Below are 11,017 nucleotides of genomic sequence, written 5' to 3'. Positions count from 1 at the left end.
GGCGGCCCCCAGCTGCGCTGCGCTGAGCTGAGCTGAGCTTCCAGGAAGCCGCGGCGAGGCTGGATGCGGATTGCCCGTCCCGCTCCTGCCTCCCGCCCCCGACCGCCCCGGTCCCGCCGGGGGGGCTCGGGGCTCCAGCACACGCACGGCCCGGACCCTCTGCTAGGCATCGCGGAGCATCCCAGGCGCTCGTGTGCTGCAGCCGCCACCTCGCCCTGCCCTGCCCGCTCTCAGCTCCTTCCCTTGTCCCCATCCTCACAGTTCCCCTCCCTTCCCCTCTTTGATCCTTCTCCCATCTCCTCTTTCCCTCTCTCCCTCGTTCTCCCCTAGCCTGTCTCCTTCTCCCCTTTGCCTAATCTCAGTTTCTTCCCAGTCTCTCCTTGGCCCCTTCCCTAGGTCTTGTCTTCCCTTCCTGAAATGGTGCTGAACCTAGTTTGCCCTCGGCTGTGCTTGCAACTGCATTTGTTCAGCCCTGTCTCTAACAAGAAGCCTTACTTCCCTGAGCAGGCCAGCTTTCACACCCGTGTCTTAATATCAGGGGTGCTCCAGTCACTACTGAGTCTTTCAGGGTACAAAGCTTCAAATGTATCATGTCAGAAGATGACCAGGGAGTCTCCACACACACACACACAAGCAGGGAGCCTCCTCTTCTCTCTCTCTCTCTCTCTCTCTCTCTCTCTCTCTCTCTCTCTCGTTTTCAGGCCTCCCAAATCTGAAAATCCAAACCCATTTCTTCCTTGTTGAAGGTCAACTCAGAACTTAGGCCCAGGCTTTGAAGTCCCTATTCCACATTCACCTTGACCACCAGCATCCTTTTGACAATGAAGCCAGGTAATGCGGCTTCCACTGATGCCACAGGATTCTGGGTCACAGGTAAAGTGACTTCTATGGGAACTGTGGGTGCTTAGCACTTTCTTAGGTTTTGACTTCTCTTTATCATTACTTGTACTAAGCTATATTATTAGTGCTTGTTCAGACCTTCCAAAATATTCACCCTCTTTGAAAATAAAGGAAGACTGTTCCTTCTTGCCCATAGGAGCTTACAATCTAAGACATAAAAAAAATCTCAAACTTCATGGTGACCTTCATAACAACATCCTTGTGGACAGGGCTATTTATTTGCTTACAAGCTCTACTGCAGAGCAGATTCACGCAAACAGTGCTCTGAGCAGAGGGGTGGGTACTTAAATTAAGAAACTGAATAAGAGGGTTGGTGCTTCTTACATAGTATGAGTCATTTCTACCACAAGCAGCCATGGAAGCTGTGGAAATGAGAGTGGGGGCAGGCTGAAGCAGGTAAGTAGGAAGTCCCATGTGACAAAAAGTGCTCAATAACTATGACTGTATGACAAGTAGGGAGCTAGAAGCACTGAAACAGGCAGGAGTGGAGATGGTACCAAATCTAGAAGCTGGGGGCAAGGATCTTGAATATCATCTAAGAACAGGGATGGGGATCTTGAATACAATGCAAAAGGCAATGCACAGACATTATGAGAAAGGTTATCAAAGACCTTAGCATTTCCAGCAAGAGAGTTACAGACACCAGTGCCCAGGTTAATAAAGAGTAAATGCTGTTAATAATTGCCCTTTTGATTACTGCAGTGTGTTAGGTTGTATGATCAATCACACCCATCTCAAAATAATGCAACACCAATAGCCATCCTTCATGCCAAACTCTCCCTTCAAATGCATGCCTGAAACTGGCACATATGCTGCCCTGAGATGTGCATGCACTGGGAACTGCAAACAAGGGCAGAACCTGCCCTTTACAAAAATCCTGTACATAACTAAATCTCTTCACAAGCACTATGCAGTCATTGTTTGCTGACCTAACAATCTCTGTTGGGTGATTATCATTTCCTCTAAACGTGAGACTTACACGCATTCAACTTCATGGATGAAATCCTCAGCTAATAAAATGGCCCCAGCTCCACTGATTTCAAAGCAAATGTATCCAGCAAAGGATCTGGACCTACATGTTCTTTTTAAATTTAATGTATTTCATCCTCTTCATTTGCTGTGTCTTCCTCTCATGTGTTTGTGTGACTGGTTGTTGGTATTCATTATTTTAACTGCATTCTGGATTATTTGTTCTAAGGTTTTGTTCACATTTTGCTTTTTCCATGAGCTTCTAATAAACTGCTTGGCTTCAGATTTTCCAAATTGAACACTGATGTTTAGAGCAGCTAATTAGGTAGTTGGGTTCAAAGTAAATTCTATAATATAACAATTTACATACTCTTTAAAACAATGGACATAAGCCTACAATTTATTGTTGCTGGCTGATTTTACATTCTTTTGGAATCCATTTTAAAAAGCTACATATGTTTAGTTTTCCTATGTATATAAAAAGCAGCAAACACTCCATATTTGGGATTATTATGATATTTATGTTGAAAAAAGGAACGTATTTATGTCCTGACATATCTCATGAAGTGCTTGCTAATGGGACGCAGACTAAATGTTGGTATCTTTCTTCCAAGGATCTCAAAGGACTTTACAAATATTAATAAACTAAGCCACTCAATCTCAGTCAAGGAATATGAAGGGATATACAGAGCTCTCTTTCAGGAAAAAATATGTGGGATGGCAAGAATAACACAACCCTGATACCTTTCCAGCCCTACCAGTGACATGAAAATTCACCTGGACGCAGGCAATTATTTTAAGCAGACTTTTCTAGCTGCTGGTCTGCATAAAGTTTGTGCACAAATTTAAGTGAACTAGAGTGTTTTCTAAACAAATTTAGCTACATAAGTGTAGACTTCTTGTGTGAACACTTATTTCAAGCTAAGAGTCCTATATTGTTATACTCATTAAACTGCCGCACAAACTTTAAGTCTGACTCAGATCCAGGAAGGAAGCTAAGCACATCCAGAACTTAAAGCATATGAGTAGTCCTGCTTATGTAAGTACCTTCCTGAATTGGAGCCTTTGGATGCTAGTGACATCACTTGGAGTGAGACTGCATAGAAAGGATTAATTAAAACAGAGAGAAATAGAAGATATCTTTTAAAAGCCCAAACAAGTTGGGACCCTGACTGAACTCTCATAGATTCAGAGTATCTAAAAAGTGACCCGCAGGGAAAAACTGGATTGCCTTTTTTTTCTTTTACGATATATTTTTTTTTAAAAAGGTTCTAGGGTGACTTTAAAGAAATTATTAAAGAGCAAGAGTTGTATTACATCAGTCTATTTCTCATTTAACCTGGTTGTTTCAAAGTGGATAAGACCTGCTAGCATGTACTTATAAAATAAATTGAAAAATAAAAATTTCACAGATCTAAGCCATAAAAATACAATAAATAATTTGATGTATTTTTATAAATTATTACCTATCCTCTCTTGTGATTTAAATATCAAGGTGATTAAGGATTAAACAAGCTCAATTATGAAACTATTGTATTATGAAATAATGTTTAATACAGGCAAATGTTATCATTACTAAGTGAAAATTATATTTGATAGCAGTCATAATAATTACCCACATAATCCAAATATGTTTAACGTTCATCCTGAATGTATTACTTGTATGATTTCATCCTAGTAAATCTATTTAAAAATCCCAGAGGCACAAATAACATTCATAGTGCCCTCTGCTGGATACTCATTTTGAATTCCCTGTACAATTCAATGTAATATAGTATTGAAGGCTGGGAGGGACAATGTTTAGGTAATGTTGAAGAAGCCTGCCAAACTTGATCTAGAGGCAGACTTCTTTTTGCATTTAAAGGTAGTTTTAAAAGCATATGGCCTATATGCAACGGGATTTTGCTTTGTGTTTACAATAAGATGTTAAAATGTCAGATCTATGGCTGATGTGATGTATCACATTCCATCTTTAAGCCTTCTGTGCATATCCTGCCCTTATTTTTTACTATTTAATTCTTCACCTCAGCAGAATTTGCTCTCAGTGGAACAAAGCAAAATTTGACCTGTCAAACTGAACTTTTTTGGCCTGAGAATACACATATTTCTCATTAATATATACTCTTTTTTCATAATAATTTTGTTCTGCAGCAACAATGGTGCTATAGTTCTTTTCTCAAAAATTCCTGTGTGACTTAGGAGCCAAAGTACCATGATTTGGTTAACCGTACCCAGTACTTTGCTGGGTAAGTCACTTATATATACCGGTAGCAATGCTGAGCAGAGCATCACCACCATTTGGGTCTAGCTGATGTTTAACATGAGACTTGGGCTCCTTTGCCCACTCAGGACATTTTTATTTGGTTATTAGGTGATTTAATAAAGGGCTGGGAGCTTTGCCTACAAATCTATTCTAATTCTGAATGTTTATTAATCTTTTTATTGTGATTTTCTTTTTGCAGTATTTCCTTACAAAGACTATCATAACTAGCTATCTGAAAAACAGATTCTTCTAGCCTTGTTTTGGCTTGCATACACCTGTAGTTGCCAGTATACACCCTGGGTTTGTTGGTGTGTCACCTAGCAAAGGAGCAGACATTAACAGTGCTGTAACTTTTGTTCTGAGGGGCAGGCAGATTTATCTGCCATCAGCTGTGGTTTTAAGGAAGGTTAAACTGTGGGTCTATCAACTATGAAAATGTCCTTTTCATGCTAATGTGAAAAAAACCCTGGCAGGATCCTTTTAAGGTTAACTTGACAAGCCCCCAAAATATAATCCTTCACCAAAGGCATTTGAAATTCCTTGGTTCTTCAATTTCATGGAAATGTAATGAAGCTATTATTTTTCTTAATAAATATATTAATGTTTCCTAGGAGCCATAAAATGTCAGTGGAAGTGTATGAAACCTCTATTATTTGCTGATCATTGACATGATAAGTCATAATGCTGTACTTCCTTCTGAACTGAATACTGGAGCCTTGAATCTGTATATAATTTCTGTATCTCCCAAAACCCCATCACATGTATGGTGTCAAGGTGATGTAATTTGAGTTTTTTGGGTGAAAACCCTGCAGTGATTTGCAGCTGCAGTCTTGGGAAGTTGCTGTGTTTCTAGGTTGCTCTACGGAAAACTATTAAACCCAGTCAGACTTTGGTGGTAGCATCACCTGCAAAAATGGATCCAGTTTCTCTCAGGTGGGCAGATAGTGTGAACATTATAAGAGGTCCTGTTTGAATTCCTTGTCTTTCCACTACATGTCCTTTACTTAGACTCAGTACCAGAAACAGACCTAGGAGTGACCTTTCACCACCACTGGCTGTGATGGTGTTCAGAAAGAACTCAACATGCAGCTTCCCAAAGCAGGCAGTCAAAACAAGGACTTCTAGTAAAGATACACGTGAAAGCCTGCAGCAGAGCACGTGGCTGCTATACTGGGTATATTAATTATAATTATAACTACCCATTATAACTACTAATTATATCTCAGGAGTACTGGGTGTCAAAACAGTGCACTCCAGGTGCCTCCCAACATGAAAAAGAAGTGGTATTTGATCAAGAAAACGAAGCAATGAACAGCACACAGACAGATCCAGATGTGCAGCAATGCAGTGTGGGATAGCTGCTGGAGGACTCTTAAAAGTAGAGTAGTTAGGAATGGATTCACACAAACTTTAAAGCACACAAACTCACTGTGATGTTTGTTCTTAGGAGAATTATTTATAGCAACTTATGAAATCAAATCATTTGGTTGTGCCTGGAGCACAAGGCACCTTAAAATGAGCTAACTACAGTTACTCTGATATAATACCCTGTGTAGACAAGGCCTTATTGTTAAAAAAATGTTGGTTATTTAGTAGATAGCATACTTTCCTTTGGGGTAATACTGATCTTTACTTTAGAATAGGCAACATATGTACTTCTTGTGGTGATTATTATTTTACATATTGTGGTAATAGTTTGCAAAGTGCTTTCTAGACAGGCACGAAAACAAAGTTCCCCAAATAATTAAATATCTAAATGGAGCTTTCAGAGTAAATCATGTTTGAAAAGGAGGCCAGGCCGAAGTTCGGAGAACTGACCAGTCTCTGCTAGCATGCCTACTACTGGATCTGCATCAGTGGGAAATTTTCAGAGACAATTCTTCTTCTTGGTTCCCATTTCTCAGGGTGTAAAATCAGGTAAATAGTATTCACCCACCTGGGAGCATTAATGTACATTCGTAAGGTACTTTGAATTTCAAAAGGGTTAAGAGTTCTTCTACAGACCCAACCCCAGTGCTGTTTGCCTCAAACCAATTGAGAACAAAAAAGCTGTAAATCATTCAGCTGTAAAGAGAGGTGTGAGAAGTGAGCTGCAATTTGCATGACTGCTGCATTTAATTATTTTGCTTAAAAAAGAATCCAGGTTGTTACGTGGCAATGGGGAAATCCCAGGTTAATGTGAGGTGCATTTTAAATAGCTACACTGGATTACTTTAGTTGCAACACACCATCCCACCAATCACTAAGTGTGCGCCATTGGCCCATTTCTGCTTCATAATTAAAGCATCTTCAAAACAAGCACAAGTCTATAATGCAAACTCCTGTTTTCAAGCCAATAGAAGCCCCTGCTAAACCAAGACAAATACTCACATACACTCCTGCAACACATCTGTTCCTTCAGCCCTATTGTTAGAGCTAGAAGACAGTTAGAATTCCATTTAAACGTGACAAGCAGAAATCCTGAAACTGTCTGCAAAAGGGGAAAACATCTTTTGAAATAACTGAAATGTTTAATTTTAATTTTTTAAAAACAAAAATGAGCCCAATAACCTAAACTCCCAGGCCCTAGACTGAGCTATGGAACCATGGGCAAAGGTTCATCTCAGAGCTTCCAAGTTCCAAGAGACAGGAAGGAGCCTGGATCATGAGATTACAAGCTAGAGTTGGATCCCCCAAGATTTTCATGGCTGCTAAAACTCCCATTTCCATAATAGGGAGCTTGGAAGGTCTGCAGTCCCCACCTTCAAGGTAGTCCACATGGAAGAACTATCTCCTTGGAAGCCACACATTTTCATTGTCAAGTCAGTCTGCACGGCAGAGCTGCCTCTGAGCCATAGACCCCTGCAGTTCCAGGGTCCTGGCTCCCCGAGTTAAGTCTATACAAGAGGGATATGCTTGAGGCATGGATCCTGGCAGCGTGAACTTATCTGTGGCCCACCAAGCCAGGTTTCATTGGCAGTTAATTTTAACCGATGCATTTCCGTAAAGAATTATGTTTTCAACTAACTGGACATTTCAATTGAAACCTGTTTCATCAATTGTTTTCTTTACTTTTTCCTTTTTAGATCGGAAAATGACTGAATGTTTATGAAAGGGAAGCACCACTATGAAGGAGGCTAAAGTACTGATTCTTGTTATGACTGTTAAATGTTGTAAAGTTTTGCAAACTTCAGATCCTTTTTCATGGAAAGAAAGTGTGACAATCTGTTACCACATTCCTACAACCATCTTTCTCTTTTCCATTAAACTGTCTCTGATATTCTTCTTCACTTACTACCAAAAGTGGACAGAACTTCCATTAATATCTACATGGTCAATCCAAGATCTACCTAATCCATGCATAGATTTACCATCTACAGCCACTTCCATTCAAAATCAACAGTGGTGCTGCTAGCACCCACCACTTATATAACAGCCAAGTAGCTAGAGCGCTTACTCTGGAAATGGAAGACCTTGGTTCTAGGCCCTCCTCAGCTTGAGGGGGGTCAGAACCCTATATATCTTCCTCCCAGAAGAGTTCTCTATACTACTGGTTTATAAAATCATCTGAGAAAGGGAAACCTGCATGATTCCTGATGAAGCTGTAGGAATTGCAAGATTCACAGAGCCAGAGAGAATGAGTAAAAGCTACCATGAGTCCCTAGCTCAGTGACAAAGGCACTGTCTTGAATGAGGGGCAAAAGGCAGGGTGGGACACCTGGGTTCTCATCCTTGTTTCAGGGCCTACTCATGTATTGTGCATGAAAGCACTACTAGATAGAAGACATTGTTAAGAGCAGGGACCAGAATCCAGGCTTCTCCCTTCTCTTGGAAGCATCCAAACAACCGTGGAGTTACAGATCCTTTTGCATACTTTCCATACAGTAGTCCTGGCAGTTTGAGCCAAATTTAAAAATAAGAATGAATTAAATATTAATGCAAACCGTCTGCTTTCTCCTTCAGTCTGAATTGTATCCCCTGGGGAAACCTTTCGGGTACTGGGCAAGATAGATGGAATACCACTCCATTTAAAAAAACAGGAATGCATCAGATGGAAAAAAGACTTGTCATAGGGAATACAAGCTGTGTGGGGGTTCTGCTCTTAATGGTGCAATGAGAGTGGGAGGCTGTCAATTATCACAAAAAAATTAAAAAAAACCTTAAACAAAAATACCCAGCTCCCCTTTGGGTTCTAAACAGGCTGGTGGACATGGAACATTATTTTCTTTGACAGGCAGTGAATAGCTTAACTCTTAATCACCTGTTTATCGAACTTGGAACTAAAATAGCCCTGCAGTTCTGCACTATGCCTGGCACAGGCAGCTTCCCCTCCCCTTACCTTTATCTGAAACCAAATTGTTCATCACATTCCTTTCTTACGCAATATCAGCTCACTGTAATGCAAGATAGCTGGTGATTAATACTTTTTATTAGGTTGGTTCCAGTGACTCGAGATGAATTTGCTCTGACTCTCGCAAGCACGAGGCCACACCCAGTTGTATGGCACTTCAACAACTCTAGGAATGTGAGACACATTCTTAGAGGAAACCTAATAAATCTGTAATGATAACATCAGCTTCTTTACAGTTTTAAGTGCACAGAACTTCCTGGATGGGTTTTCACCTCAGAATAAAGGTAAGTCAATTGCAATGGTAACCCCCGAAAAAGCTGTGCGCCTCTTTTGTCTCCTCCACTTCTTCCAAGTGCCCAGGACAGCAAAGCTGGTCACTTATAAACAAGACCAGAACTGGATAGAGACAGAGAGAAGCCACTTATTTCTCTCAGTTTTGGCGACTGTGAAATGACAAATTAATTAGTTCATCTTTGCTTACATGGCTATAATTCCACTGATTTCCAAGTACGTCCATGTTACAGGAGAATCCAGTGTTAGGTATGGATAAGATCAAATACGTCAATTCAGCATTTTCTTTATCAAATAGAAGAAGGGATGTGTAGACTTGAACTAGGCATCTATTGATCTACAACAACACATTGTAACACTGAACTATACCCTCTGCACTAATCAGGTCTTGTCTTGTTTGGGTGAGAGGTACAATTTCTCTGCCTGTGTCACAGTTGGCCTTTGGACTGCTCTACACACTGCATGGCACTAGTTTACCTTAAAATCTGATTTTAAACTGATTTTGTTAAAATGGCATAATTCTGTGTGTGGATACTCTTCTATTGGATTTAGCTTAGTTTATGCTTAAATCATTTACACATGAAGCTCCCTGAAGAGACTGGGGATGCTGAACCTAACCTATAGGCAGTAACAGAATGGGACGATCACTGCAAAAGATCACACCTATCCCTACAGGAGTTCATACCAACACCAAGCACGTCCCTCATTGGGCACAAGAGAGAGAATTGACAGAGAATTGTGGGGTAAGGTGAACAGCCGGATCTGGATACAGATGGTTCAAAATAACACTTTACAAGATTAGCATTCTGGGTGCCCCCTGCGTGAATGTGGTGTCCAACAAATGGCACAGCACTTATTTGAAAGCTGCAATCTTTAAAAATGCCCAGACAGGGCAAATGGAGTCCACCCATTAAGCAATAACATCAGACTGTGGCACATAGATTTGGAATTTGATATGATGCCATGCAAAATAGATGTTTAAATTTAAAATCTGGTCTAGATTTCACTTGCAGAACTATACTAATTATAGGAGTGACCTTTTCCCTCTCCTTTTTTAAAGGAAAAAAATCCTTTTGTATAGCTTAGTTAATTTTTTTAAAAAGCTCTACGCTATAAAGTGTCTCCACTAGGGGGATTTGCTAGATGATTCTAGCAGCAAAGACAAATTTTAAGAGTATACCAGCTGTGTATATCTGTGTTCAACCAATACACAATAAGTATGCTTTGAAAGTTCACTCAGGGCGATAAATATTGCCAAACCCAGTGACAGTCCATGTACTAAAACTGAGACATTTAGTTAGAAACAGTAAAACCCCTACAACAACTAGAATGAATTTTAAAAGCCTGACAGCAGAAGCACTGTCCCAGTTGGGGTCTCGCTGCTCAGATGGCAGGCAAAGTCTTTGGGTAGAGGTGATATCTTCTATTAGACCAACTAAATAGTTGCCAAAAAGCTTGCAAATAACATTTTTGCAACTATTTAGTTGGTCTAATAAAAGATATCACCTCTACCCAAAGACTTCACCTGCCTTTTGTGCTCAGACCCACATGGCTACTGCTCAGATCAATGCTCAAATAGCATTTGAGTTGAACTGAACAGGTGCAGCCCTGTGCACAGGCATTTGCAGCTCGCAGGTCCATGAGATGCCTGGCAGGTGGGGTGGGCTGTCTCCCCCTTTGCTCCCGCAGGTGCCTGGGAAAAGCGGGTTGGCCTGTGGGAGGCAGGTGCATGTAGGTGTTCTTGCCAACTACTCAGTTGGTCTAATAAAAGATATTAGATAGTCACTGTGCTGGGGTCACTTCACCTCAGTTGTCTTTCTGCCTAGAGTGGGGGGCGGGGGCTGGACCCGTACCCAATGATCTGCAAGGTCTCTTCCAGCCCCTACAATCTATAAATATCACATCTATTCAAAGAACCCTGCCTGGTGCATGTAGGGTAGGGTGGCCATCATAGAGGAGAGTCTGGTTGTCCTATCAATACAAAACCGGATGTCTTTATGTCCTCTATAATGAAAAATAGAGGGGATAAAGGCGTCGGGTTTCGTATCAGCAGAGTAGCAGAAAACTGGAATGTCTTCTATGATGGCCACCATAACATAGGGGCATGACAAGGCCAGGCTCCCCACCCTGTCCGGCTTGGTTGCTGGGGAAGCCTCTCCTGGCTCCTAACTGCTTGGCCACAGCCACTTGTCAGAGCCACATGAGACATACCCTTGCCCGCCCTGCATCCCCCTTCACCCCAGGGGCCGGGGTGCATTAGGCCC

At 41.2% G+C, this 11,017-nt stretch overlaps 1 protein-coding gene across 1 annotated transcript in view; it reads right to left on the bottom strand.

Moving 5' to 3' along the window:
- The window catches only part of FAM65C (family with sequence similarity 65 member C), an 86,041-nt gene that overhangs the window by 67,214 nt on the left and 7,810 nt on the right, over positions 1–11,017 (bottom strand). The window lies entirely within an intron of this gene.

The sequence above is a fragment of the Gavialis gangeticus genome, unplaced genomic scaffold (assembly GCF_001723915.1).
Source record: "Gavialis gangeticus isolate Ggan-Ray unplaced genomic scaffold, GavGan_comp1, whole genome shotgun sequence".
In the NCBI taxonomy this organism is placed as follows: domain Eukaryota; kingdom Metazoa; phylum Chordata; order Crocodylia; family Gavialidae; genus Gavialis; species Gavialis gangeticus.
The sequence above is the reverse complement of the archived record's forward strand: the minus strand, read 5'-3'. Positions and strand labels throughout refer to the sequence as shown.